General features: G+C 41.8%; 1 pseudogene; it reads right to left on the bottom strand.

Moving 5' to 3' along the window:
* LOC111958142 (calcineurin-binding protein cabin-1-like) overlaps positions 1–27,459 on the bottom strand; it is an 81,451-nt pseudogene that overhangs the window by 33,685 nt on the left and 20,307 nt on the right.

Below are 27,459 nucleotides of genomic sequence, written 5' to 3'. Positions count from 1 at the left end.
AACGTCTAGGAGCAACAATAGCTCAGCCGCAAAATGGTAGGCCACACAAGCTCACAGAATAGGTGCTGAAGTGTGTAGCGCATAAAAATTGTCTGTCCTTGATTGCAACACTCACTACTCTGGAAGCAACGTCAGCACAAGAACTGTTCGTCAGGAGCTTCATGAAATGGGTTTCCATTGCCAAGCAGCCGTACACAAGCCTAAGATCACCGTGCGCAATGTCAAGCATCGGCTAGAGTGGTGTAAAGCTCACCACCATTGGACTCTGTGGAGCAGTGGAAATGCATTCTCTGGAGTGATGAATCATGCTTCACCATCTGGCAGTTCGACGAACGAATCTGGGTTTGGCGGATGCCAGGAGAACGCCACCTACCCGAATGCATAGTGCCAACTGTAAAGTTTGGTGGAGGAGGAATAATGGTCTGGTGCCGTTTTTCATGGTTCGGGCTAGGCCCCTTAGTTCCAGTGAAGGGAAATCTAAACGCTACAACATACAATGACATTCGAGACAATTCTGTGCTTCCAACTTTGTGGCAACAGTTTGGGAAAGGCCCTTTCCTGTTTCAGCATGACAATGCCCCCGTGCACAAAGCGAGGTTCATACAGAAATGGTTTCGAGCCCGGTGTTGAAGAACTTGACTGGCCTGCACAGAGCCTTGACCTCAACCCCATCGAACACCTTTGGGATGAATTGGAACGCAGACTGTGAGCCGGGCCTAATCTCCTGACATCCATGCACAACCTCATTAATGCTTGTGGCTGAATGGAAGCAAGCCCCCGCAGCAATGTTCCAACATCTAGTGGAAATCCTCCCAAGAAGAATGGAGGCTGATCTAGCAGCAAAGGAGGGTTTGGAATGAATTTGGAATGAGACAGGTGTCCACATACCTTTGACCATGTAGTGTATGTTATTTGTGCTGGGAATTGCCAGGGACCTCACGATACGATATCACAATACTTAGGTGGCGGTACAATATGTATTGTGATTCTCACGATTCCATATGTATTGCTATATACAAGAGACGATGAAAAAAATAGTTTTGATTAGTCAGGGGGAACAAAAGCACTGAAAACATGTTGGCTCACTATTTAAAAGATGAGAATGAAAAATACCTGAGTTTTGGCGCAGGTACAGCCAACTAGCAGTAGCTAACTCTACAAAAAAAAAATGCTACAAATCGATACTTGGGAGTCAAATACCCATATAATATATGTTACTGTATTGATTTCCCCCTCCATCACTATATGGTATGTAGTGCAATCAGGTAGAGCTTTAAAAGGGCATGTTGCACAATATATTTCCACAAATTTAAAAACATATTGATGATATTCAATATAAATGGTCTTTATGCAAAAGTTTATATAAAAAATATATTCTACACTTCTATTTTCACAATTTGAATTACATTTATCAAAAACTCATATACCAACAATACATAGCGGCTTTGATGTCAAAGAGGGAACGGCCAGCACTGCAATACTGTTTACTGGCATGCATGTTTGGCCGAAATGCGAGAAGATGGGAAGAATGTGTGACTGCTTCTTGAAGATGAGGCGGGCAGACTGGGTCAGGGGAACCCATGGCGTTTCAGTTATATGCAGGGTTCACTTTGTCCCAAACGATTAAGATGGCTACCAACAGTGGAAGTGGCTCCAACATGGCTATGGTCCAAACGTGAAGTAGACAGCCCTCGGCCCTCAACCCTTGAAGGACGTTTTACATCGTCACATCAGAGTGTACCTTAAATGTCCCTTGCCCAAGTGAGGGAGAGTGATGATCGGAGAGGCAACGTCCTTGGTGGAAATCTTGGAAGTTGAGCCTAAAAACAACCAACCTAAAGCTATTGATGTACCTAGCAAGCTAACGTAGCCATCACTCCTGTCAGGTATCTAGCTACAGCCATAGCTGGCTAGCTAGTTTCATAGTTCAGTCATTTATTCCAATACATTTCCCAAATCCCCCAAAATGTGTTTAGGAAGCTACCTAGCTACGTTTTATAGGCTCCTCACTATCAGTCTGAGCCACTGAGCGTCATATTCCCATTTGCCACTGCTAAAATCAGTCATTATTTTATTTTTTTACTAGCATGTTGATAAAATGTTATACTTTGTGGCCACCGGAGTTTGACACGTGATTACAGTTTGCATTGAATTGTGGGTCGTACCAAACCCGCAAGTGATCAAAGTTGCTCATTCGCTCTCGAGCTAAATCAAGGGCCGAGGGGGCAACTTTTGTGAATTTGACTGCCACTTAAGATGGCAATCAAACTGCATCCGGTTTCGACGGGGATTCCCCCAAGGGAAAGTGGAGGGCGAGAGCTGATGGGGTGAAAATAACGAGATTGAACCGCAGCCCATGAAGCGGAGGTTAAAAAACGGTTCTGTTTCCACAGTCAATGTAGGCTCCAAGTCCAGTGACAGCACTGGTGTTACAACAGCTCGAGGGCGGGTGGCTTCGGTGAATCAGGTGGATAGGTACTAGTGCCCAAAGACTTTTGTCATGTTGCTAGTAGATGATTTTAAAAAACAACGTTTAAAAAAAACATAGCCAGCTATCTAAGTTCACCCGGCCATGCAAAACCAACTGGCCCACTCACACAGAGCTAGCATGGTGTTTGGGGATGGAATAAACTAGCTAGATAGCAAGCAAGATACAAAAACTCCAACAGAATACTAAACCAAATAAAATGGTCAAATACCAATTTTATTAAATGTCATTGTTTAATTCAAGTTATGTTTTTATTTTGGCTGAACTGCCTGATCTTCATTGGCTGATATAACTTGCAGAATATCGTAATAACCCATGTTTGTGTTAACCATTATACCTGGATTTACTGCTGCTAGTAGTAGCACTAGCGGTTAGCATGTAGCTAGCTATAAATACCATCGGCCAACAACAGAGTTTTAGCCAGTTTGGTTATAGACATTCAATGTATACTATGGATGGCAACGGTTTATCTTGATTTTGTTTAACAGTACGGGAAATGCTGATGTGCTGAACCGCTAATAAGTAATGTGTTTCAACGCTAACGGGTTAGCTAGTAGAGGTAAACCAGGGGTGTAAAAGCGGCTATGCTAATACAGAATAAAGAAATCACAGGATATGGTCAGATGATAAATTGGCTCTTTTTCTTTTACAAAAAAAAAAACTCAGACTCAATACGTGGGTTTTCACCGTCTTGTAGACATTGTCTTCACTCCTGCTCGTGTAGTGCTCCTCTTTACATCACATTTACGAACGCTTTTCAAAATTCAGATAAAATATAAAAAATACAAATGCAAAGTGATAGAGTTGTGATAGAGAAGTGAGAGAGTTGTATTGGGACTTTTAGTTAGAAGGATCAAACAAATCAGAATGTTTAACAGCAACCTAAGTCTGCAATCTCCCCTTTAAACTTTCAATGCACAGTTTACCAAATGCACAGTTTACCAAGTCTAGGACTAGTATGGCTGGTGAGGGGGTGAGCTGGGCTCTGCTCACTTGGATAAACAGATCTAAGGGAGGTGGGGGGGGGGGGGAAGAGTTCCCCCATGGGCACAGTAAATCTGTTTAGGCAGATGTGAAGCCATGGCTTTGCACAGATTATGCTGTAGCACAACAGATAAAGCAGATATACAATGATTTTGAAGCATCTTTTTTAGGGGAAAAGCGAGGGAAAATTTGAGCTTTGGCTTGGAATTTGGAACATAACGTTAATGTGTCACTCAGGCATCAAGAGTGGGGTAGAGTTTCAAATTTGAGAAAAAGATCCATCTTAAAATAATGTATTTGTCCTATAGATTTCTTATTAAAATGTGACACGTTTCAGGAAGCATTTGATTTTTTAAATTTAATATCAAAATGTGGTTTTGGGCAGAAATGCATTCTGGACCATGTGAACTTTCATGCGACTTAATAACAAACTTGTTTGCCATCTGTAAATACGAATAATATTGTGAAATGACGAGCCTAGTTGGTTTAGCCACGTAAAAAGACAGGAACCTTTCCGCTAGCCATGACTGGCTGAGATAATGGATGGGCTGGACATGCCGAGAGAGGAGTTGGGATTGGTCTGCCATGTAGCATGCTTCTCAAATCAAATCACATTTTATTGGTCACATACACATGGTTAGCAGATGTTATTGCGAGTGTAGCGAAATGCTTCTGCTCAACATGAGCTGCTCGGTATGTGTAGATAATCCTTGCTACCGCAGCTTTTTTGAAAGATATAACGTTAGCCATGTAGAACTGCAAAACCGAGGCTACTGCTCACAACAACATTGCTGCCCTGAATTTAGCAGGCGCTATCGACAAATATCAGTGGGAAAAAGTTGTTGGACTACTTTCTGCACAAGGTCAGTGTCAACCCGAGTGAGTTGACACAACATGGGCCAAACAAGCTGTACAAGTAAAATGGAGTTAAAGGGGTTCCAGCTAGCTAACAGTGAACCTAGTTTGATTGATACTACTGCATTTCATACATGGTGGCTAGCTATGACAATCCATTTTTATTGCTAGTAGTATGGGTTGTGATTATGCCTGGTTCATTGTTTAGCTAGTTAGCTACATGTCTTAACAACAGACTCCACTTCGCTAGATGATTCCGTGACCCATCAAGTTAGCCAGGTGTGTCTGGGGGTGATTACAGCCATCTATTGTATTTCATGAACATGTGTACATGTCTAGACAATAGTGACCCATCCACTTAGCTAGACGTGGCTGGGTGGTGGCTATAGCATTTCTTTCACATGACCCATTCATTTAGACAAGTGTGTCTGGGTAAGCATCATCTAATGATTATAAAAATATTTTTATCTGGACACTAGTTTTTTTATATTGCTACTATGTAAATATGTAAATAACCATTTCACCTTTACACCTTCTGTATCCTCTGCATGTGACAAATACACTTAATTTTATTTGATATAGTGTGTTTACCAGAGTCTGTAATGTGAAGAACAACATGATCTGCACCAAAGTCACATTAGAATATAGGCCAAGGTGGCCAAGTGTATTTTATCTGGAGTTTTTCCTTATTGTAGGCTTCTACTTTCACCACTTTTAGTCTTGAAGTCTTTGGTTGTTTACTACACTACCTTACTCACTCTGTTTAGCAGATGGCCTCACATGGGTGGGGCTAAGGTTTAAGAGGGTGTGAACTAGGGCTGTACAAAAAAAAACATTGTCGACCGAAAGTAGTCTGTATTTTTCCATATATAGACACATCCTATGTGTTTTAATTAGGGATGCACCGATATGACAGTTTTAGCCAATTTTCTTTGCCAAAAAACCCGATACCGATATTTACAATTTTAGCGGCCTTTTAAACACTCTAGTACAGTTAAATAGTTGAGACACACACACAACAAAGTTATTTTGTTGGCATTTACATATGTCCCCATTACCAGTAAAACAATCAAAACCTATTTCTTTCACTTACTTGCTGTGCTGGTTCGTTGTTCAGTCGTTTCATTATCAACCAGGATTTCATCAGCACATTTTCGTGGAACAGTTTCAATTCATTTATAATAACGTCTTCATATCATTGTCATATGTTTAATCAAAATTCTATCCAAATCAAAAATGAAAAACCACAAAAGTAACTTCTATTGCCATTTCCAACGATGTAAAAATAGCCTACATAAATCCAACAAATAAAAACCATTGCAGCCAGCAGGTAGAAAATATCCTGATAAAAATAAATATCCTATAAATCACATTGGCTACGCATGGCCTGTCTGCAACGGACTTGAAACATTGTATCAACTATTAACTTGGGTCCGGCCCAAAGCTCACGCTAGCGAACTTTATTGTATAAAATATTCTGGGCCCTCAAGAGTTTCCCGTACCAGTGAGCTTGTGACAGATACAACTGTAGGCGCAAGGGATGAGAAGCAGTGCTTAAGATGGGCAGGAGCTCACTGGAGCTGAGTACCGGCACCTCAAATGTTCTACTGTTTGAGCTCCTGTTCCTCCTATAGAATATTAGCTCAAAAGAATTATGGACTCCTGCACCTAAATATAAATACTACCAGCACCCAAAATGAGTACCGGAACCTATTTCAGTCCAAGCCAAGCACCAATAAGAAATAAAATCAGGTAGGCCTATTTTATTACGTTTCCACTGGATCAGACCATGACATTTATCCTTTTCAAGGTAAGTGGTTATCGAAAGGGAGAGAGCCAGAAAGATTTTACAAAAACATTGAGGAACTGTCATTCTCAATGGATGTAAAAACAGACTTTTGCCATTGGAGGTGAAGAAAACATTACTTTAGTGGTGGTGCGTTAAGTCAATCAGAAATACTTTGATAGCCTATAGTCCTACTTCTATGCGTAAGGTGCGCAAGGAATAATTTAGCAAGATGAGACATAATCGAGGTGGTCGGCCACAAATGGTTAACAATTTTCCAAAAATGGTAACCAGTAACACTTGTTTGTGCGCCTGTTGATGTTGATGAATCCTCCTTGGTAGAAGTGAAAACAAATATTTGACTCAAATGAATTACAACCAGTTTCAAAAATGAAATCATATGCCGCACCGCTGATTATCAACATGACATTTTTCTTCTTCTAATGGAAGTCAAGATTTGCTACTTATTTGTTGCTCTCTGCGGCAATTGTTTACAAGCTGTTCAGGGGTAAATGTTATTGTTCTCACGGTCTGTGAGAGATGGAGATGCGTTTACACCCCTGGCCCACGCACAACACAAGCTCTATCACAGGGAATTCACAATGTATCATTTGATCAGGCATTAAACATCGCAACATAATAATGACTGCATCAATAATTCAGGCAGACACGAAAGAATTTGCCTTCTGCTTATGTTTTGTCCCTGGCAGCCAACCTTGGAGCTAGAATCCTTAGTTGCTACAGCATATATATATATTATATTATATATATATATATATATATATATATATATACAGTGGGAGAACAAGTATTTGATACACTGCCGATTTTGCAGGTTTTCCTACTTACAAAGCATGTAGAGGTCTGTAATTTTTATCATAGGTACACTTCAACTGTGAGAGACGGAATCTAAAACAAAAATCCAGAAAATCACATTGTATGATTTTTAAGTAATTAATTTGCATTTTATTGCATGACATAAGTATTTGATCACCTACCAACCAGTAAGAATTCCGGCTCTCACAGACCGTTAGTTTTTCTTTAAGAAGCCCTCCTGTCTCCACTCATTACCTGTATTAACTGCACCTGTTTGAACTCGTTACCTGTATAAAAGACACCTGTCCACACACTCAATCAAACAGACTCCAACCTCTCCACAATGGCCAAGACCAGAGAGCTGTGTAAGGACATCAGGGATAAATGTAGACCTGTACAAGGCTGGGATGGGCTACAGGACAATAGCCAAGCAGCTTGGTGAGAAGGCAACAACTGTTGGCACAATTATTAGAAAATGGAAGAAGTTCAAGATGACGGTCAATCACCCTCGGTCTGGGGCTCCATGCAAGATCTCACCTCGTGGGGCATCAATGATCATGAGGAATGTGAGGGATCAGCCCAGAACTACACGGCAGGACCTGGTCAATGACCTGAAGAGAGCTGGGACCACAGTCTCAAAGAAAACCATTAGTAACACACTACGCCGTCATGGATTAAAATCCTGCAGCGCACGCAAGGTCCCCCTGCTCAAGCCAGCGCATGTCCAGGCCCGTCTGAAGTTTGCCAATGACCATCTGGATGATCCAGAGGAGGAATGGAGAAGGTCATGTGGTCTGATGAGACAAAAATAGAGCTTTTTGCTCTAAACTCCACTCGCCGTGTTTGGAGGAATAGAAGGATGAGTACAACCCCAAGAACACCATCCCAACCGTGAAGCATGGAGGTGGAAACATCATCTTTTGGGATGCTTTTCTGCAAAGGGGACAGGACGACTGCACCGTATTGAGGGGAGATGGATGGGGCCATGTATCGCGAGATCTTGACCAACAACCTCCTTCCCTCAGTAAGAGCATTGAAGATGGGTCGTGGCTGGGTCTTCCAGCATGACAACGACCCGAAACACCACAGCCAGGGCAACTAAGGAGTGGCTCCGTAAGAAGCATCTCAAGGTCCTGGAGTGGCCTAGCCAGTCTCCAGACGTGAACCCAATAGAAGATCTTTGGAGGGAGCCGAAAGTCCGTATTGCCCAGCGACAGCCCCGAAACCTGAAGGATCTGGAGAAGGTCTGTATGGAGGAGTGGGCCAAAATCCCTGCTGCAGTGTGTGCAAACCTGGTCAAGAACTACAGGAAACGTATGACTCTGTAATTGCAAAATAAGGTTTCTGTACCAAATATTCAGTTCTGCTTTTCTGATGTATCAAATACTTATGTCATGCAATAAAATGCAAATTAATTACTGGAAAATTGCATACAATGTGATTTTCTGGATTTTTGTTTTAGATTCCTCTCACAGTTGAAGTGTACCTATGATACAAATTACAGACCTCTACATGCTTTGTAAGTAGGAAAACCTGCAAAATTGTCAGTGTATCAAATACTTGTTCTCCCCACTGTATACACACACATTAATTCTTGAAGAATATAACTTATAAATGCCTCATGAGCTTAGTTCAACTGTTGTACCCCATAACCCAAAATATAAGCTTGTTATACTCCAATGTTTGCAAACAAAGTAAATGTAAACAAACACTGTATAGCCTCAAAACATGGTTAAAACTATAATTTTGCTATCGTGGATGGTCAGTCCTTGCATACATGGTCAGTCCTTCCATCCCTCAGCTTTTGACCAAAACACAGGCAGGGTAACCGCTTTGTTAGTGCGTCAATTCCAGATTTAAATTCCAGATTTAAGAAGTAGATTAAGTCAGTAGAAGCCTACAATATCAAAATGAATAGTCTAATTCATAACCCTCTCAATAAATATTACAGCCAACTTCCCCTACTGTTCAGTCATTTTTGCAATCATTGTCCGTCCCCTCCACGATAAAATCGTGGATCCATCTCCGTACACTAGCACGTTCGTCACACGCAATATCTCAGATTTTGACTAAATTTGGGTGAATGATGCATCTTGCCATAGAGACCCGGCATTTACAAAATTACACTGATTGGCCAGCTTGTGGTGCAATAACAAGCAATTGAGAATGCTAACCTAAAAAGGTCACGCCCCTAACACCGTTTGACCTAAAGACATGACATTATGTACATAGGCCCCTCTCTTCACAAGGAACACATTTGCCTCAAGGACACATTAGGTGGATTTTCGGCCATTTTGAGAAAAACTTTTAAAATGCTACTCTGGCAGCGAATGACCGACCTGCACGAAACTTGCTACGTGGTCATCAATGGACAAAGGTCTCAATGCAATATTTTCCAGACTAGTACCTAAAACAACATGGCCGCTATTGACCAATAAACATTCACGTTGGAGTGTTCTGGCACATAAATGCATATAAAACCAGTAAAGGATATTCTTACAGTAACACAATTTGGTACATGTTGCAAACACTGTCAAGACAACATGTGCAAGAACATTGACCACCCGGTGGCGCTATAACAGGCACATGTTTATCTCTTGATCTGTTTGACTCAGTGACGAAATTTGGCACATGTTCAGGGATAGTAGTCTAGCTAACCTACACAATATCTCAGACCCACTGGCCTGATTTTGAGGGAAATTTGGGTGAATGAATGAGTCTTGCCATAGAGAGCCGCCATTTACAAAATTACACTGATTGGCCTAAGGGGGGTGCTGCATTATTCGTGGGGGACGACATGTTTGTTGCCTTGTTTGGCTTTTATTTTCTGCTTGTTGAGTACCTCCCCTCCACTCACTCCCTCCCCAGCTCCCCTCACTCCCCCTAGCCAAGCCATAACCCATTAATCCCCTCCACATGCCTACTTTATGATGTCAGAACACATCACCTCAGGCTCAAACAAACATCTCACATCGTTAGCTCCTATCAAACCTTCACACCCTGCAGAACAGCAAAACCAACAGTTAGGGGGAAACACTGAAATAGCAACAGGAAATTACTTTTACTACGCGCTTTCTTACAATGAGTTTTCCATATCACTCCATCAATATTTTCTTTATCACTCTCTCTCTCTCTGTACAACACCATGCTATTCTTGAGAAAAGACATGCGTAGAGTAAGCAATCTCTGTTGCAAGCAGGGGGCTCAACACAACTCTTCTCCATAGGCCAACTCAAATGACTCACCCCCCATGCCTTGTAGAATTACTACACTAACTCTACAAACTGTGGAAGAATTCCACTCACATAAACAAGAATATACAACCATGTGCGCTTTCCCCAGTAAACAGAGAGAGTGAGAAAGAAAGAGAGCGAGAGAAAAGGCACAAAACGAGAGAGAGACACACTCACCATCACCAACGAAAGCTACTCCACTCGTGTCTGTGTGTATTCTTTTGGATGGTTTCCTGCTGGCTGTAGCAGCACCAGAGCCCCTGGCAGCCCCCCCCCCCCCCCGCCCACCCACAGAGCAACTCACACTCAGATAGCGGGGGGTGGATTGTAGGCAGGCGCTGGGGCTGCGAAAGCTGCAGGAGAGAGCAGGAGAGAAGAAGAGCTGTGCACGGCAGAGCTGGAGAAGGAGAGGAGGAGGGCAGCCGCCTGGACGAGGAGAGGAGAAACGGTGCTGGCGTCAGGGCCCAGAGACTCAGCATGCCAGTGACAGACGGGCTGACTCGCTCCTCTCTCTTTTTCAAACCATGCCATCTCAAAACATAAACACCCACGCACTCTCTCTCCCCTGACCCCAGCCTGCTAGGGTTCTTTCCCTCCACTCGCACTCTATACACATCCTAGTGCCCACCCCTTTAGACTGTACCCATCCAATCAGAGACAGGTTGACTTACTCCCACCCATAAGCACACACCCACACAATACACAAACAGAAGGGAGAGAGAGCACTGAGAAGAAAGAGAGCAAGAGCAACAGGGAGAGGGAGGAAGAGCGCTAGTGAGAGCAGCAACAAGGAGGGGAATAGCACGCTCACGCAACAGCAAGAGAGCAACAGGAAAAGAGAGCGAGGAAGAGTAAGATGGAGCTGAGGCGGGAGGATAGAGAAGGAGTAAGTAAAGAGAGGAATGAGTGTGTAGGCCAATACAAACGAATGCACACATCTGCAGGACTAAAAAGAAAGCATGCCTGCATCAGGAGGGTACTAGTGGCCACAAGGCCAGTGTAACAAAGTAGCACACTGACAACAAGCCTCGCCTCCTCCCCTTCCTCTCGATCTCCTGCTGGCCCACAAACATGCTATGGAAACTAGTGATGTGCCGTTCGTAGAGAAGAAACATGTTTAAGAACTGATTATGGATTGCATGGTGCAAGAATGAACGCATTTAATTGATTATTTAATGTTATATCATGGATACATCTTTGTAGAACCAAAACATACACACAGCCTTTGCTCAACAAACTCGAGAACTAATTGTTTTGGGTGCTGCAGTTTGAACGATATTGTGCTCATCACCCTCACCGCAGTCAAGCAATGCATTCCGCCAAATGTTGTTAACAATCTAGTCCGGTTGCAGCCAGAACTAGACGCCATTTCAAGATGTATCAAGAAATAGTCTTAGTTGTATGCCTATAAATCAATAAAATGTACATTGTTTGAAGCACACTTCTACAAGTCAGTCACAAATGACAGCTCCATTAAGCCCCTTATGGTGAACAACATGTGAACAAGACTTGCGTTTTCAGTTCATCCTTCGCTGGTAAGGGGTCCTGTGGGCTCTGGGCATTATGGAATCAACTGAACAAAATTTGTCAAAAGATTTGTTCTTTTGACTGAACGAGTCGAAAAGATCAGAGTCAGTAAAAAGAGAGTCGAACTTCCATCACTAATGCAAACACCTTGTTTTTCCTGCTTCCTGTTGTTAGTGTTAAAAAACATCAAAATCTGCTGACATGAGCTCTCCAGCAGGGAGGGTAGACAGACGGCATTGCAGAGGAGTAACTGCTACAATGCCAGATAGGACCTCAGAGAAAGAACCACATCAAAATAGTCCATATATTACAACATATTCCTCGGCCTTCACACTTCTCCCCCCCTGCCTGCTCACACCAGCTAGTTCTCCTGGGCTAACAAAACATACCCAACGTTCTACTACTGTACAAAAGCAATCTGAAAAATTAACACTATAGTTTATACAAGTACTGGGCTCAAGAACTCGTTTTTTATAGCCACAAGCACACTTAGCTAGCATCTCGGTGCAATGAAGACAACGGTTTAAAGTGAGGATAAAAGCCACAAGATTTATTTAAAATGTTAAAGACTAGAAAACAATGTAATTCCTCTGAATTAGGATCCAGTAAGATGACATCCATTTTGTCTGGAGCTTGCAGTAGAGTGCATGTGTGGGCGGATGAATATGTAAGCACATACGTGTGGGGGCAACACCATGCCTTAGCAAGCACACTGACTCTGCAGGATCACAGAGCAAATCAGAGCAGTAAGCCCTGCACAGTACAGCAGAGCACAGCCTGAGGGAGCAGACCAGAGGACTGACGCCTTTATTACTGGGCAATTCCACAATAACAGAGTGATGCTGAAACTCAGATTCTTCCCTTTAAAATGCATGCCAAACAAAAACCAATGACGGCAAAGTTAAACAAACCATAAAACTCTACGCACAAGGAAAATTGTTAAGTAGTCCTTGTGCATAGAGTTGCATGGTTTAACTTTGCGATCATTGGTTTTTGTTTGGCATGCATTTTAAAGGGAAGAATCTGAGTCGGGATTGTGTCTAGGCACAGATCTGGGGAAGGGTACCAAAAAAATGTGTGCAGCATTGAAGCTCCCCAAGAACACGTTAGCCTACATCATTGTAAAATGGAAGAAGTTTGGAACCACCAAGACTTCCTAGAGCTGGCCGTCTCTGCAGCACTCCACCAATCAGGCCTTTATGGTAGTGGCCAGACGGAAGCCACTCCTCAGTCAAAAGGCACATGGGGCAAAGGGGTCACCTTCCAACAGGACAACGACCCTAAGCACACAGCCAAGACAACGCAGGAGAGACTTCGGGACAAGTCTGGGGGGCGATTTGATCAATTTTATAATAAGGCTGTAACAAAATGTGGAAGTCAAGGGGTCTGAATACTTTTAGAATGCACTGTAGGTTATATCTACAGGTACCTGACAAAATAAAGGAAACATCAACAGTGTCTTAATAGGGCGTTGGGCCACCACAAGCCAAAACAGCTTCAATGCTCCTTGGCATAGATTCTACAAGTTGCTGGAACTCTATTGGAGAGATGAAACACCATTCTTCTACGAGAAATTCCATCATATGGTGTTTTGTTGATGGTGGTGGAAAACGCTGTCTCAGGCACCACTCCAGAATGTCCTATATGAGTTTTCAATTGGGTTGCGATCTGGTACCTGAGACGGACATTCATTGACCACTCGTGCCAAGTGGATGGGGCCATTATCATCCTATGAGGGCATAGACATGGTAGCCAAAATAATATCCTGCCCAGCATTTTTATACTTGAACCTAAGCATGATGGTATGTTAAGTGCTTAATTACCTGTGTGGAAGCACCTGTTTTCAATACACTTTGTATTCCTCATTTACATTATTTTGGCAGTTGCCTTTATATCTATGCCATATCTAATCCATCATATTATTGTCCATCTACAGCTGTGTTTCCACTGGCGATTCATTGTCATGGTTGATTTATTTGTAGCCTAATATCATGTTTCAATGTACAAAGAAGACATGGAAATTACAGAGTGGAAATCACACAAAAATCCAACAAAAGTAGAAAAAATGTCACGATTGATTGAAACGCTCAACTAGAAACAGATTATTCTCTTCTATGTTGATATCCCTAAAATGAGACATTAACATTACCAGTCCGTTAAAATTAAACCTGTTCAGTTACGGCATTAAAACATTATTCGATGAACAACATTTGGAATTGGTGCAACAGGATTATTGTGCTGACATGATCAGTTATTAGAAGGCTTACCAGTCAAACAGAAACCTTGGCATTGATCAGCGCAATAAATTATGCAACAGTCACTCCCAACTGAGCTGGAACATGTCAAAACAGCAGAATATGGGTTAGGCTACACTTAATGGTGGCCCAGTTGATAACACACCAGCCGAACCCAGAGAAAAACTAGGCCAGTCAGACCTACATTACACTATAGGACAGTGTGACCTACAGAAACTCATTTCAGGTGGCCTGGCCACCCACTGAAGACCAAGTCCCATCATGTAGCCTACCATCTCGTCTGATCTAGCCACACTGTACTGTAGGCCTATGCTATCATTTCCCATCCAGTCATTTGGCCATTCTGTCACTGAGGGACCACAGAACAGCAATGACTGTCCCCTCTGTCTGACACAAAAGGCACAACACATATTACCGACAATGATTGATCTGTCGGTCAGGCTCGAGGTTCAGTGATACTACTGGGCAGGCCATGTCAGACAACAGCTGTAGGGTGGCTCGCCTGCTTATTTTCATGATTGAGGAGTGTCTGGCAAATTGAGCACACCCCCATCCACATACAGTTCCCAACGACAAGAGTGTGGCACCCTGAGCTGACAACTGTGCAGCGTGGCTTTCAGAATCTTATTTTGGCTACAATTAGTATTTCAGGGTAAGGTTTATTGTGCCCTTTAATAAAAGAGTCTGACTGTCAGTGACTGTAACACTCAGTTTGCCAGGCAGGGTAGCTTGCTGAGTCCAGATGCAGCCAGGGCTGTGCTGCATGCTCCCTCCATCAGCCTAAGCATGGCTTTCACACACTGTTCTCAACAGCTTTATGGAGAGGATACCACAGCCGAGGTCCCTCCTACTACACCAGCTCAACGCAAGATACCAAAATAAGACCAAACCCTAATTTAACATAACACTTTAGACTTCACAATAAACATTGCTTGTGTGTCAATAGGATCTTGCATGAAAGTTAAATTGGACATGCAGATTTAAAAATAGGATTCGGACAAATGTCTTCCTCTCCCATAATAAGGCTACGACGTGACAACAAAAATCTAACATGACGAAAATGTAGCTACCACATATCCATTTCATGATGCACACTTTAGAGAAGCACTAATAGCTGCTTCCATGGGGCTTTCATTCAAGTCAATTTGAAAGGAGGTTCAGTGTCTTCAGAAAGTATTCATACTCCTTGACTCATTCCACATCTTGTTGTGTGTTACAGCCTGAATTCAAATAGGATTAAATATATGTTTTTCCCCTCACCCTTCTACACACAATGACGAAGTGAAAACATGTTTTTTGACATTTTAGCAAATGTATTGAAAATGAAATATAGACATCTAATTTACATAGGTATTCACACCCCTGAGTCAATACTTCGGCAGTGATTACAGCTGTGAGTCTTTCTGGGTAAGTCTCTAAGAGCTTTCCACAACTGGATTGTGCAACATTTGCCCAGTATTATTTTCAAAATTCTTAAAGTTCTGTGAAATTGGTTGTTGATCATTTCTAGACAACCAGTTTCAGGCCTTGCAATAGCTTTAAGTACACTGAACACGACATGTAAAGTGTTGGTCCCATGTTTCATGAGCTGAAATAAAACATCCCAGAAATGTTCCACATGCACAAAAAGCATATCTCTCTAAAATGTGGTGCACAAACTTGTTTTCATCCCTGGAAGTGAGCATTTTTCCTTATATCAAGAAGTTGATTAAACAGCATGATCATTACACAGGTGTACCTTGTGCTGGGGACAATAAAAGGCCACTAAAATGTACAGTTTTGTCACACAACACAATGCCACAGATGTCTCAAGTTGAGGGAGCGTGCAATTGGCATGCAGACTGCAGGAATGTCCACCAGAGCTGTTGCCAGAGAATTTAATGTTAATTTATATACCATAAGCCGCTTCCAACATCGTTTTAGAGAATTTGGCAGTATGTCCAACCGGCCTCACAACCGCAAACCATGTGTAACGACGCCAGCCCAGGACCTCCACATCCAGCTTCTTCACCTGCGACTTCAGTGGGCAAATGCGCACTTTCGATGGCCACTGGCATGCTGGAGAAGTGTGCTCTTCACAGATGAATCCCGGTATCAACTTTACTGAGCAGATGGCAGATGTGTGGGAGAGCGGTTTGCTGATGTCAACGCTGTGAACAGTGCCCCATGGTGGCGGTAGGGTTATGACATGGGCAGGCATAAGCTACGGACAACGAACACATATGCATTTTATCAATGGCAATTCTAATGCACAGAGATACCGTGACGAGATCCCACTGTCGTGCCATCACCTCATGTTTCAGAATGATAATGCACAGCCACATGTCACAATGGCCTGTGCACAATTCCTGGAAGATGAAAATGTCCCAGTTCTTCCATGGTCTGCATACTCACCAGACATGTCACCCATTGAGCATGTTTGGGATGCTCTGGGTCGACCTGTACGACAGCGTGTTCCAGTTCCCGCCAAAATCCAGCACCTTCGCACAGCCATTGAAGAGGAGTGGGACAACATTCCACAGGCCACAATCAACAACCTTATCAACTCTATGCCAAGGAGATGTGTTGCGCTGTATGAGGGAAATGGTGGTCACTGGTTCAAAAATAATGTTAAACATTATTATTGCACACAGAGTCCATGCAACTTATTATGCGACTTGTTTAGCAAATGTTCACTGCTGAACTTATTAAGGCTTGCCATAACAAAGATGTTAAATACTTAATACACAATACAGCAAGCCCTCCCTCCACATGGGCTTACATTCATGACAGTGCTACCTAGGATTCCACAATTAAAAGCAACCATACCACAGCATGCTAAAAAAAACTTGCTGCATGGATCACTGGGAATAAAAAGAGTTGCAGCATGGGGAAATATCTTATAGGACTACAACAAATGTAATGAGATGGTGGACACGGAGTATGTCATTCCCAAAAGTACGCTTTTTATTTTCAAGATTTAAACAACTGATGCGATGTTAGAATGTCTCAGTTCTCCCTCCATTGTTTTAGCCATTAATAAGGGTCTCTTGGTGCAGTATGTTATTGCTATAAGTCGAGGAGGAAGTCTATTGGATGACATGCCAAATGAATGCGGAACTTGAACTCTAACCATTTCCTTCCAATCATTTACTTCTGATTTGATGTGAAATTGTTGTTATTCACTTTTGAGTTCTCAATATTCAAAATAACTTTTCACTTTCCAATTGTAAAATAAGGTCACAACTCAGGATTAATATTTTCCTGAAAATCTACCAAGTTTCAATAGCGGGAATAATTCACATTTATCCCTAGAGTCCCGGAAAATACTGCAAAAATCAGAAGTGCTCATTTAAAGCGTTTAAAACCAAGATATGGTCACTACGCCAGGGTTCTCCCCAAATAAGATTGTCGCTGCGCCACATTGCCGTCTTGGCTGCTCTCCACTATGTAAAAAGACTTCACAGCAAGTGAAACTGATATTTAGTAATGATAGCCAATGACATTGTTGTGAATTGAAAAACAGGCAGTGTCACTCAGAGCGTTATCATGTTCCTCAATTAATTCAGCACATTTCAGCAGTAGGCCATCTCGAAACACCCCGAGTAGGCCATAGCGTTGTCGAATCATAGATAGATCATAGATAGGCAATAAAACAAAAGTCAAATGACCAAAATTACTAAGCTTGCTATATAACCTCCGACAAATGACAGAATATCCCCTATTTGGCTAAATTGAGTTGATTATACAGATAGCAGGTCAGCTCATGAATAACAGGGACATGGAGAGGAAATCGTTTAAATAGCAAGGTATCTTAACCTCACTGGTGTAGGGGGCAGTATTTTCACGTCCGGATGAAAAGCGTGCCCAGAGTAAACTGCCTGCTACTCAGGCCCAGAGGCTAGGATATGCATATTATTAGTAGATTTGTATAGAAAACACTCTGAAGTTTCTAAAACTGTTTGAATGATGTCTGTGAGTATAACAGAACTCATATGGCAGGCGAAAACCTGAGAAATCCAACCAGGAAGTGGGCAATCTGAGGTTTGTAGTTTTTCAAGTGATTGCCTATCCAATATACTGTGTCTATGGGGTCAGATTGCACTTCCTAAGGCTTCCACTAGATGTCAACAGTCTTTAGAACGTTGTTTCAGGCTTCTACTATGAAGGGGGAGCGAATAAGAGCTGTTTGAATCAGGGGTCTGGCTGAAAGCCATGAGCTAAGTCTCGCGTGCGGCCGTGATAATTAGCTTGCGTTCCATTGCAATTCTACATACAAAGGAATTCTCCGGTTGCAACATTATTGAAGATTTATGTTAAAAACATCCTAAAGATTGATTCAATACATCGTTTGACATGTTTCTACGGACTGTAACGGAACTGACTTTGTCTGCACCTAGTGATCACGCCTCATGAATTTTGATTACTGGACTAAACGCGTGACCAAAAAGGAGGTATTTGGACATAAATGATGGACATTATCGAACAAAACAAACATTTGTGGAACTGGGATTCCTGGGAGTGCATTCTGATGAAGATCATCAAAGGTAAGTGAATATTTATAATGCTATTTCTGACTTCTGTTGACTACACAACATGGTGGATATCTGTTTGGGTTGTTTTGGTCTCTGAGCGCTGTACTCAGATTATTGCATGGTGTGCTTTTTCCGTAAAGTTTTTTTGAAATCTGACACAGCGGTTGCATTAAGGAGAAGTGAATCTAAAATTCCATGCATAACAGTTGTATCTTTTAGCAATGTTTATTATGAGTATTTCTGTAAATTGATGTGGCTCTCTGCAAAATCACCAGATGTTTTGGAACTACTGAACATAACGCGCCAATGTAAACTAAGATTTTTGGATATAAATATGAACTTTTCCCGAACAAAACATACATGTATTGTGTAACAATGAACATACATGTATTGTGTAACAATGACACTCATAGGACATGAAGTCCTATGAGTGTCATCTGATGAAGATCAAAGGTTAATGATAAATTTTCTCTATTTCTGCTTTTTGTGACTCCTCTCTTTGGCTGGAAAAATGGCTGTGTTTTTCTGTGACTTGGCTCTGACCTAACATAATCGTTTGGTGTGCTTTCGTCGTAAATCCTTTTTGAAAATCGGACACTGTGGCTGGATTTACAACAACTGTATCTTTAAAAAGGGTGTAAAATACTTGTATGTTTGAGGAATTTTAATTATGGGATTTCTGTTGTTTTGAATTTGGCGCCCTGCAGTTTCACTGGCTGTTGACGAGGTGGGACGCTACCGTCCCACATACCCTAGTGATATATATATATATATACACACATATATATATGTTGTATAACTATTTTTTGTATGTGTATAAAAACATTCTGGCATGGTTAAATATTGCACTGTAAAATTGTTTTAACATGTTTAAAAGGTCTGTACTAAATATTTAGAATTAAATAAAGGGTTTTAAAAATGTATCTCACCTTTAACGAATGGAATCTCAGTTTTTCTCTAAGTGTGTGTGTGTCTCAGAGAAAGGCTTCAGGAAAGACGTGTGTGTGCGTGTGTGGGTGTGTGTGTGTGTGTTTCAAAACAATGGGGTTTTCGGGGGGTGTGTGTCTAGACAATTATGCTTGAAACAATTCAACATTAAGGGGTAATTAGCACATAAGGCTCTCAAAACAGGAGTTTTACCCCGAGGATGTGGGGGGATCAAAAGTCAATCCCACCAACCAGCATAGAAAAGGTTTAAAAACAATGTTTTTTTCTAAACAATACCAACACTAGGGGTCATTTGCACACAGGTTGTCTCCACACAAAAAAAACAGTCAACAACAAACAATTCCCCAGGTCTGTAAATTCATTCCATACATTAGGACACAGCTGCTCATCTGAAAAGTATTTTCCAGCCTTTCTGCAAGCCTATACACATGGAGAATTTTGAAGGTGAGGATTTGGAATTAATATATTAGATTTTGTGTGCGTAGTTTGTGGGAAATGTTTGATATTACTGCACTGTTTGGAACTCTAATATTAAACAGTTGTTATATATGGTTTTTACAGATATTCTAAACGGGGTGGACATCGAATTTTCAGGTATGTTATGTCAATTGTATGTATTTTTTAAAAGTTCAAATGTATATATTTCGTATAAATATATTTTAATATTGTTTAAAAAAACATCTATAGAACACCCGACATTTACACAGCTGCTACCGGGAATAATTTATTTGGATCATCCAACATTAGATGATGAAACAGAGGTGCAAACAGCGGCCGGTTCTTCTTTACGCAGCCCGTCACCATCAAGCTATTTTCAACGTAAGTCCAAAAATAAAATACGTAATAATATTTATACATTAAAACAAAAAGTGTGTAGACTATTTTAAAAAGCTAATCTTGTGTTTACAGCGGACAGAACCAACAAGAATACCTGAAGCATTATGGACTACCGCTGAACGACTTCGGGGGCGCTGAAACAGATGATATTGTACCTTTCTGTACAAACGGCTTGACCATAACTCCAAACAACCCAAGAAGCGCCGTTTTAACACAGCTACACACCCCCTGGAACCTCCAGCCAATCGCTACATAATCTAGCATTTACGGCGCATCGCAATACTTTGGCACAAGTGCACAGCGCAGAATCACCACGGCCCAAGAAGGAGACGATGTGTTGATGTTTGAGGCGGCCAAACAGCTTGATACAGCCAATTCTGAGGTAGAAATAGATCGAGATATGTTTCTCACAGCCTTTTACAGGGCTCTAAAAGCCAGAGAGGTTCAGCTACACACACGTATGGTTGCTTTACTAAAGCGTCAGAGTTAAGATCTATCCTTCTGGCATAGAACAATTCCCCACTTGTTAAACAACAATCTGATTAAAAAACGCCCAAACAAGCGCTAAAAACCCTGTATGTAACATGGATCCTTCTAGAATACCACCAGAACTCATATCCTTAATTAACCAAATGAATGAGAGCACAACATCTTCAACACCGTCCCACACACACACAAACCTCCTTTAACTCCTAAGTCCGAGGAGTCTGAGCAACCACACGTTTTTGAGGAATTGGAAAATTGTGTAATAAAGTGGCGATGGTATTGATGGCGATGGTATTGATAGAAGTGGCGATGGTATTGATAGAAGTGTTCGTGTTGTGTACCGAAATAAATTCAGCAATAGAGATTAGACAGTTTTTTAATTTCACATGGATGAATCAGAACCTTGATTATGCAGTTTATGTGATGATCTTGGATACTCTGAATGAACTTTTAGAAAGTGCTACAGATTTTGTCAAACCTCGTGATGTCTTACAACTTGACATTTGTGGAGATAGTGTTTTGCATACTCTTGTTTTATCCAATGGCGAAGCAGATTTTGAAAAATGTATAGCCCTCCCGGGATGACTTGGATAAATTAGATTGAGCATCACTGCTGATAGGACCCTAGAGCTCATTGTACAAATCGTACGTCAACCCCTAGGCGGAAGGGGTCAGAGAAGGAAACTTGATAGTCTCATGCAATCAGAAATCATAAACAACAAAAGGGCATCTCATAAACATTCACAATCCTGGTAATCAGTTATGCTTTGCAATAGGCCTAGCACATTTACTCAACCCTGGATGTACTGATCTAGAGGCTTTACAAAAGGCTAGGGAGCTCCAAAATGCCGTCGGTCTAGGTATTTCTGAACATCAAGATTGTGGTTTTGTACCATAGTAGAGCTAATTCAGCTCTCTTGAAATTCCAGAACAACCCACAACCTCATCCTCAGATTCTGTACTTTAATGTGCAAAACGCCCATTATTATGCTCTTACCAACATCATAGTGTTTTTAGGAGCGCCATGTCATACAGGCTACACCCGAAAGAGGGGGCACTCTTGTCGTTATAACTGTTCAGTATGTCTGGATGAAACTTGTCCGATGCAACCCTTAAACCTAACACCCTGTGCGGATTGTCAGCGCACATGTCGTTCGGCCTACTGCTATGAAAAACACAAAATTGAAACATGGCACCGCAAGGCATTTAAATCTGTAAGCAGTTGTGACATTAACAAGAAATGTCCAAAATGCCATTACAATCTTAAAATAGACAGCCCTAAACCTCACGTGTGTGGAATCATACATTACAGATTGGGCAAAGGGCCTTTGAAAAGCAGAGACGCTGAGGTGGTTCAAGAAGTGCCACACGAGTGTTATATTCAGCCCTCGGCTGAAGATGATTTTGAGACTAATCAGCAATCAGGGGTTAATTTGCCTATTTTTGTATCTACCATGACTTTCAAGGGTGGTGGTCGGCAGAGGGACCCAATTGTGCACTACTCTTTCTAAAACACTTCAGAAAACCCCAGTACAGAAACTTCACGTTTATAGCTCACAATTCTAGAGCCTCTATCTTATTTTGAACCCCTTGATACAAGGCGTTGCACCCAGTGTCATAGCGCAAGGTAGTACAATCTTGTTTTTTGTAGACCCCGCCTTCAACCAGAGATACATTGACAGTTTAAGTTTCTTACCCATGAGATTGGCTCAAATGCCTGAGGCCTTGGGTTTTGAAAACTCTGTGAAAGGTTGGTTTCCTCATTTCTTCACATCAGAGGAGAATCTACATTATATTGGATCTTATGAGACAGTATGTCATAACACCTTTGATTTCCATAAAGAGATGGAGTCATACTGTGACAATGATGTGGTTATACTTTGTGACGGATGCCTCAGATTCAGAGAAGAGGTAATCAAAGATGCCGGCATTGACCCCTGGAGTTGTACAACTATTGCATCAGCATGCATGAAAACCTATGGTACACACTTTTTACCTCCAGCATCTATAGCTATTCCATCGCCTGACAACAATTCAAGTCATACTCTAGCGGGTCCATTCAATGGTTGGAGTACTTGGCCCAGGATTAAAAAAAAAATATTCAACATGCTTTGAATAGTAGGGAGAAGGCTGTTGGGCCGTATCACGTAGATGGAGACACAGATTGACGGTGTTGAGACAGTGTTTGAGTACAACGGTTGTTTCTTCCACGGTTGTAAATCTTGCTTTGTGCCCCAAGCCATGTGTGTCCTAACCCAAAATACTTTTGGGGATATGTACCAGGAGTTCCAAGACAAATTGGAATCTTTACAGGCTACTTATGGGTTGAAAGTGAATGTGATGTGGGAGCATGAGTGGACAGAACTCAAAAAGCTTTGACACACCAGAACCCTTGGAACCCCGACAGGCCTTGTATGGAGGTTGTACCAATGTTTTGACATTACGGTATGTAGCGCAACCCGACAATAGGATGTAGATTTTACATCCCTTTATCCTCATGTAATGAGTTCCTCTTGCTATCCTATGGGTCATCCTGAAATTATTCACCGTGACTTTGACTTACCCCAAAACTATTTTGGTCTGATTAAAGCAACGGTTTACCTCAGAGAGAATACAGTAGACGGCACACGTCAAACGTGTGATTTATGACCCTACTTGATGGGTCAGGTGTGTATGCCCATATATGGGCATCCTGCAGGACATCCTGCCTTCCATTCTCACGGTAGGGGGAGGGTGTTTATTTAACCAGATAGTGCATCTGTTTCTTTGAAGCTGTCATGATGATTGATGTGTAGGGACCTCGTTGAACTGGGGGATGTGTTTGAACATTTCAAAGAGTATGGCCCCCCCCCCGTTGTAGTGACCTTAGGGCTGTTGTCTATGAAACAGGAATGTCCGGGGTTATTGGAGGGCAGACGCATTATAAATAAACCCCAGAACACCAAACAAGCGACCACGATAAACCACTAAAGAAATTAAACATGGATTTTGTGATCAGTGACTCACAGTGACTCAGTGACCGTAACGGAAGCAGGACATCGGTTGAAACAGAGAAAGGTCCGAGTATAAAGCATCAATATACGATGCGCCAAAAAAACAGTTTCTAAATATGTATAGAATCCAAATACCGCCCGCAACTGCCCTGAAAGATCAAGTGATGTCTAATGGACAGCCATGGGGTTCTGTTTCATTACCCGGCCTGTAGACAAACTCTATACCGTAGCCGAAGGAGAAGAATATACAGACCAGACTTTAGAAGTGGACTACAGGCTTGAAAACTGGCAGGTGTTTCGCAAGGTGGTGTGTCCCGAACTGAGAGTTATCACAAAGGGGTATAGCTTGTTCACGGGCTACGAGACCCGTTGGGAAGGTGCCCCTGACTCCTCAGGAAGAATATTTCACAGGGTGAAAATACAAAGAAAGAATGGACTTCCATGTGGGTGCGTGGAGTTCTATATCAGCAACGAGAAAATCCTCAACCAAAACAGTGACTGGGGATTTTAGGTTGCGTATGCTTATTCCTTGTAAAAGTTGGGATATAATGGAATTGAAAATGTTAGTTAGTGGATGCTCTTTTTGTACAGAGCCAACAATGGCAGAGCATTGTTCGGCTAAGCAAGTGCATGATATATACGAATCCTAAGGATTATGATTCAAAGGAACCCCAAGAAGGTTCATCCTCAGAAGGGTCAGCCCCCGAAGAAAACTAAGTACGCGCTGCTACGTGAACCACGCCCCAATACCAAAAGAATGGTTCAACAATAAAAGGGGTGACCATAAAGCCACCGGTTCATCATATACCATGGATATTCATATACCATACCAGGACTCCGATACGTCATGGGTACCAGACCCTAAGGATTCCATGCCTCACAGCCCTCCATTCTACTCCCCCCAGGCAAGCCCCCCGACATGTACACCGCCTGAGGAGGTGTTTGATGTGGTGGTCAGTACTATTTTTGTGGACACCATTAAGGCCTCTAGCCGCACTTTTAGACGTGGTGATTGGAGTATAAAAGAGAAAAATGCATCGGTTGTGAGATCAATCACCCCAGCCAACGACGACATCCGTGTTTATATGACCCACTCCGGTACTACTTCAACCATTTTGAGGAGCTGGTGAAAAGACTGTGGTCCAGCCGCTTTATACCTTCGATGGTCAGAGCCGTGGAGTCTATGGGTCTTGTGCCATCTATTCCCAGAGTTTACGGGGTAACCGAGGCTTTCCTACATGAACTGAAGGAGGTGATCTACATCCACGAGAAACTCAAAGAAATCCAGCACACACTGGTGGACGACAACAAATACAAGGAAGCTTTGGTGGATGTGGTGACTTTCTGGCTCAATAAACCAAGAGAACGAGTAATAATGAATATTTTTTATTTAGATGTAAAGCAATGGGTAACTATATGCATACGATGTTAGAGAGAATAAATACATGTTTTTTTTTTGAGAGAACTTACAAATGTTATGCAGCAAATTATTGAAAATAAAGTGAACAATGTATCATTCTACACAACCCACAATACATGGGCTAATGCAGAGCGTGTGCTAAAAATTGAGAAAATCATGTAAGACATACGTGCAAGAGTCTACAATGGACACAACTGGTATCCTGTCTTGTGGATGATTCTGAAGAACTAGAAACATCCTTGTCTAAGATTTTACTTTGTTTGAAACACCATTTAAAATTGTAACATGTATCATATTTGTTGTTTATATACTTATAACGGGTGTGCATTTTAAAAATTCAGATACAAGCCTGTAAATGTAAACCAAGTATACAAGGTGTTGCATGCATGGGTCGTAATATCCTGCTACATACCCTGAATTGTCTGTATACGTAATACTTGATGTTTGCAAAAATAAAAATGAAAAGTTGTCGTTATTTGAAAGGGGCTCATTAATGTTATTGTACATCAGAGAGGCAAGGAGGATGGCGGAGCAGATGTTGGAAAAACATTTATTATACCCCCCTCTAACCCAGGGTCTTATGGGGGGGAAGAAGAGGTTCCAGAGAGCTATAGCCAAAGAAACAGGTAGCAGGTTAGGCGCTGCTCAAGTGAATGAATGGCTAGCAGAGCAGGATGCTTACACTCTGCATAAACCTGTGCGAAAACAAAAATTCTACCCATGCCTTGTCCCAGTTTCAGGTAGATCTATGTGACATGCAGGCCCTTGCAGATAAAAATGATGGAAATCGCTACATACTAACAGTTATAGACATTTTCTCTAAAATAGTAAGGGTCTTAAAAAAAAATTGGGGCAGAGGTGACCCGGGCCTTTGACCATCTTAAAGGAAGGAGGAGCACACAAGTGCAGACTGACGGCGGATTTTTTTTTTTTAATAATACTTTTCAGAAACTCATGAAAATGCAGAATATCGTACATTTTGCTACAGGTTCGGATTTGAAAGCTTCAGTTGTGGAACGCTTTAACAGAACTTTGAAGGAGAGGATGTGGAAATACTTTACAGCTCACAACACAGATATATCGATATAGTTCAAGATTTAGTAAAGGGTTACAACTACCATAAGAGTATACGGATGAAGCCCTCCGAGGTCTCTTATGAAAACTCTTTAAGTCATCTGTATGGTTTGTTCCCCCTTCACCGTAAGAAAATAATTGATTTTAAATTCATAGTGGGGGACTTGGTACATATATCCAAGTTGAGGGGTGTTTGACAAAATATGAGCAAGGTTAAAGCAATGAGTTGTTCACAGTTACCGAATGTCTACCACGTATACCCCCTGTCTACAAGTTAAAAGATTATGACGGGGAGCTTATAGAGGGATCTTTTTATGAGAAGGAACTACAGAAGGTACAGATGGGTAAAGACAGTCTTTCACGTGGAGGAGATTCTGGATCAAAAGAGAGAAAAATGTAAAAATGGGTGTTGGTCTGTTGGAAAAACTGGCCCCAAAAGTTCAACAGTTGGGTATTAGAGCACGATGTGGTGGAGGCAGCAGGGGTTAACTTAAACCCTCAGGCATGATAAAAACACCATCATTCCCGTGTACACAGAAGTGCATCATGGAACACAATGGATTCTACCTGACTCTCCCCAGTAATGCATCTGCACATATATATATGAATAACCAAAGTTCGAATTATACAACCAATTTTCCAAAGCCTATAGAGTTATCAGAGGCCTGGGAAGTAGGTCTCAGCGAGATTACATACCCCCATAGTTGGTATAATATCAAGGATAAGGACCGTGATTTTTATTGCAAAAGGATCTCGGAACCCCCGCCTGACTTTGCCATGCTATCAGTCATTGTTTAAAAACAATATTAACAAACTAACAACCAGGACTAGTGCATAGTAATGTTAGCCAGGTGAGCCAGCCAGGGTAGCAGAACCTTGATGGCGGAGCTGGCTTGGTGAACTGTGGAACTTACAATGAACAGGTTTGTCTTGTTCCCCTCATAGAAAAGTCCTCTTGCTGGCATATGCTTCAGCTGTTGCCATGGGACACTGCTTCCTAGCAACACATCACGTTGGTACCGCAGATTCTGTGAAAACACAAAAATAAATCAGAAAACGTAGGGGGATGCCCCTCGAGACCACAAACACAAGACAAAGAAAAAAGGTGAAAATGTTACATCATACCACAAGCTTCATTGAATCAATCATTTTCAGATGCATCATCCACTACAGTACCTAACATCACTGTATTGTTACCTTGTTCTGTCATAGCAGCTCCAATGGCCATTAACTGTAGTTTAAC

This window comes from Salvelinus sp. IW2-2015, linkage group LG33 (genome assembly GCF_002910315.2).
Source record: "Salvelinus sp. IW2-2015 linkage group LG33, ASM291031v2, whole genome shotgun sequence".
Lineage (NCBI taxonomy): Eukaryota > Metazoa > Chordata > Actinopteri > Salmoniformes > Salmonidae > Salvelinus > Salvelinus sp. IW2-2015.
Note: the sequence above shows the minus strand (reverse complement) of the source record. Positions and strands in the feature narration are given on the sequence as shown.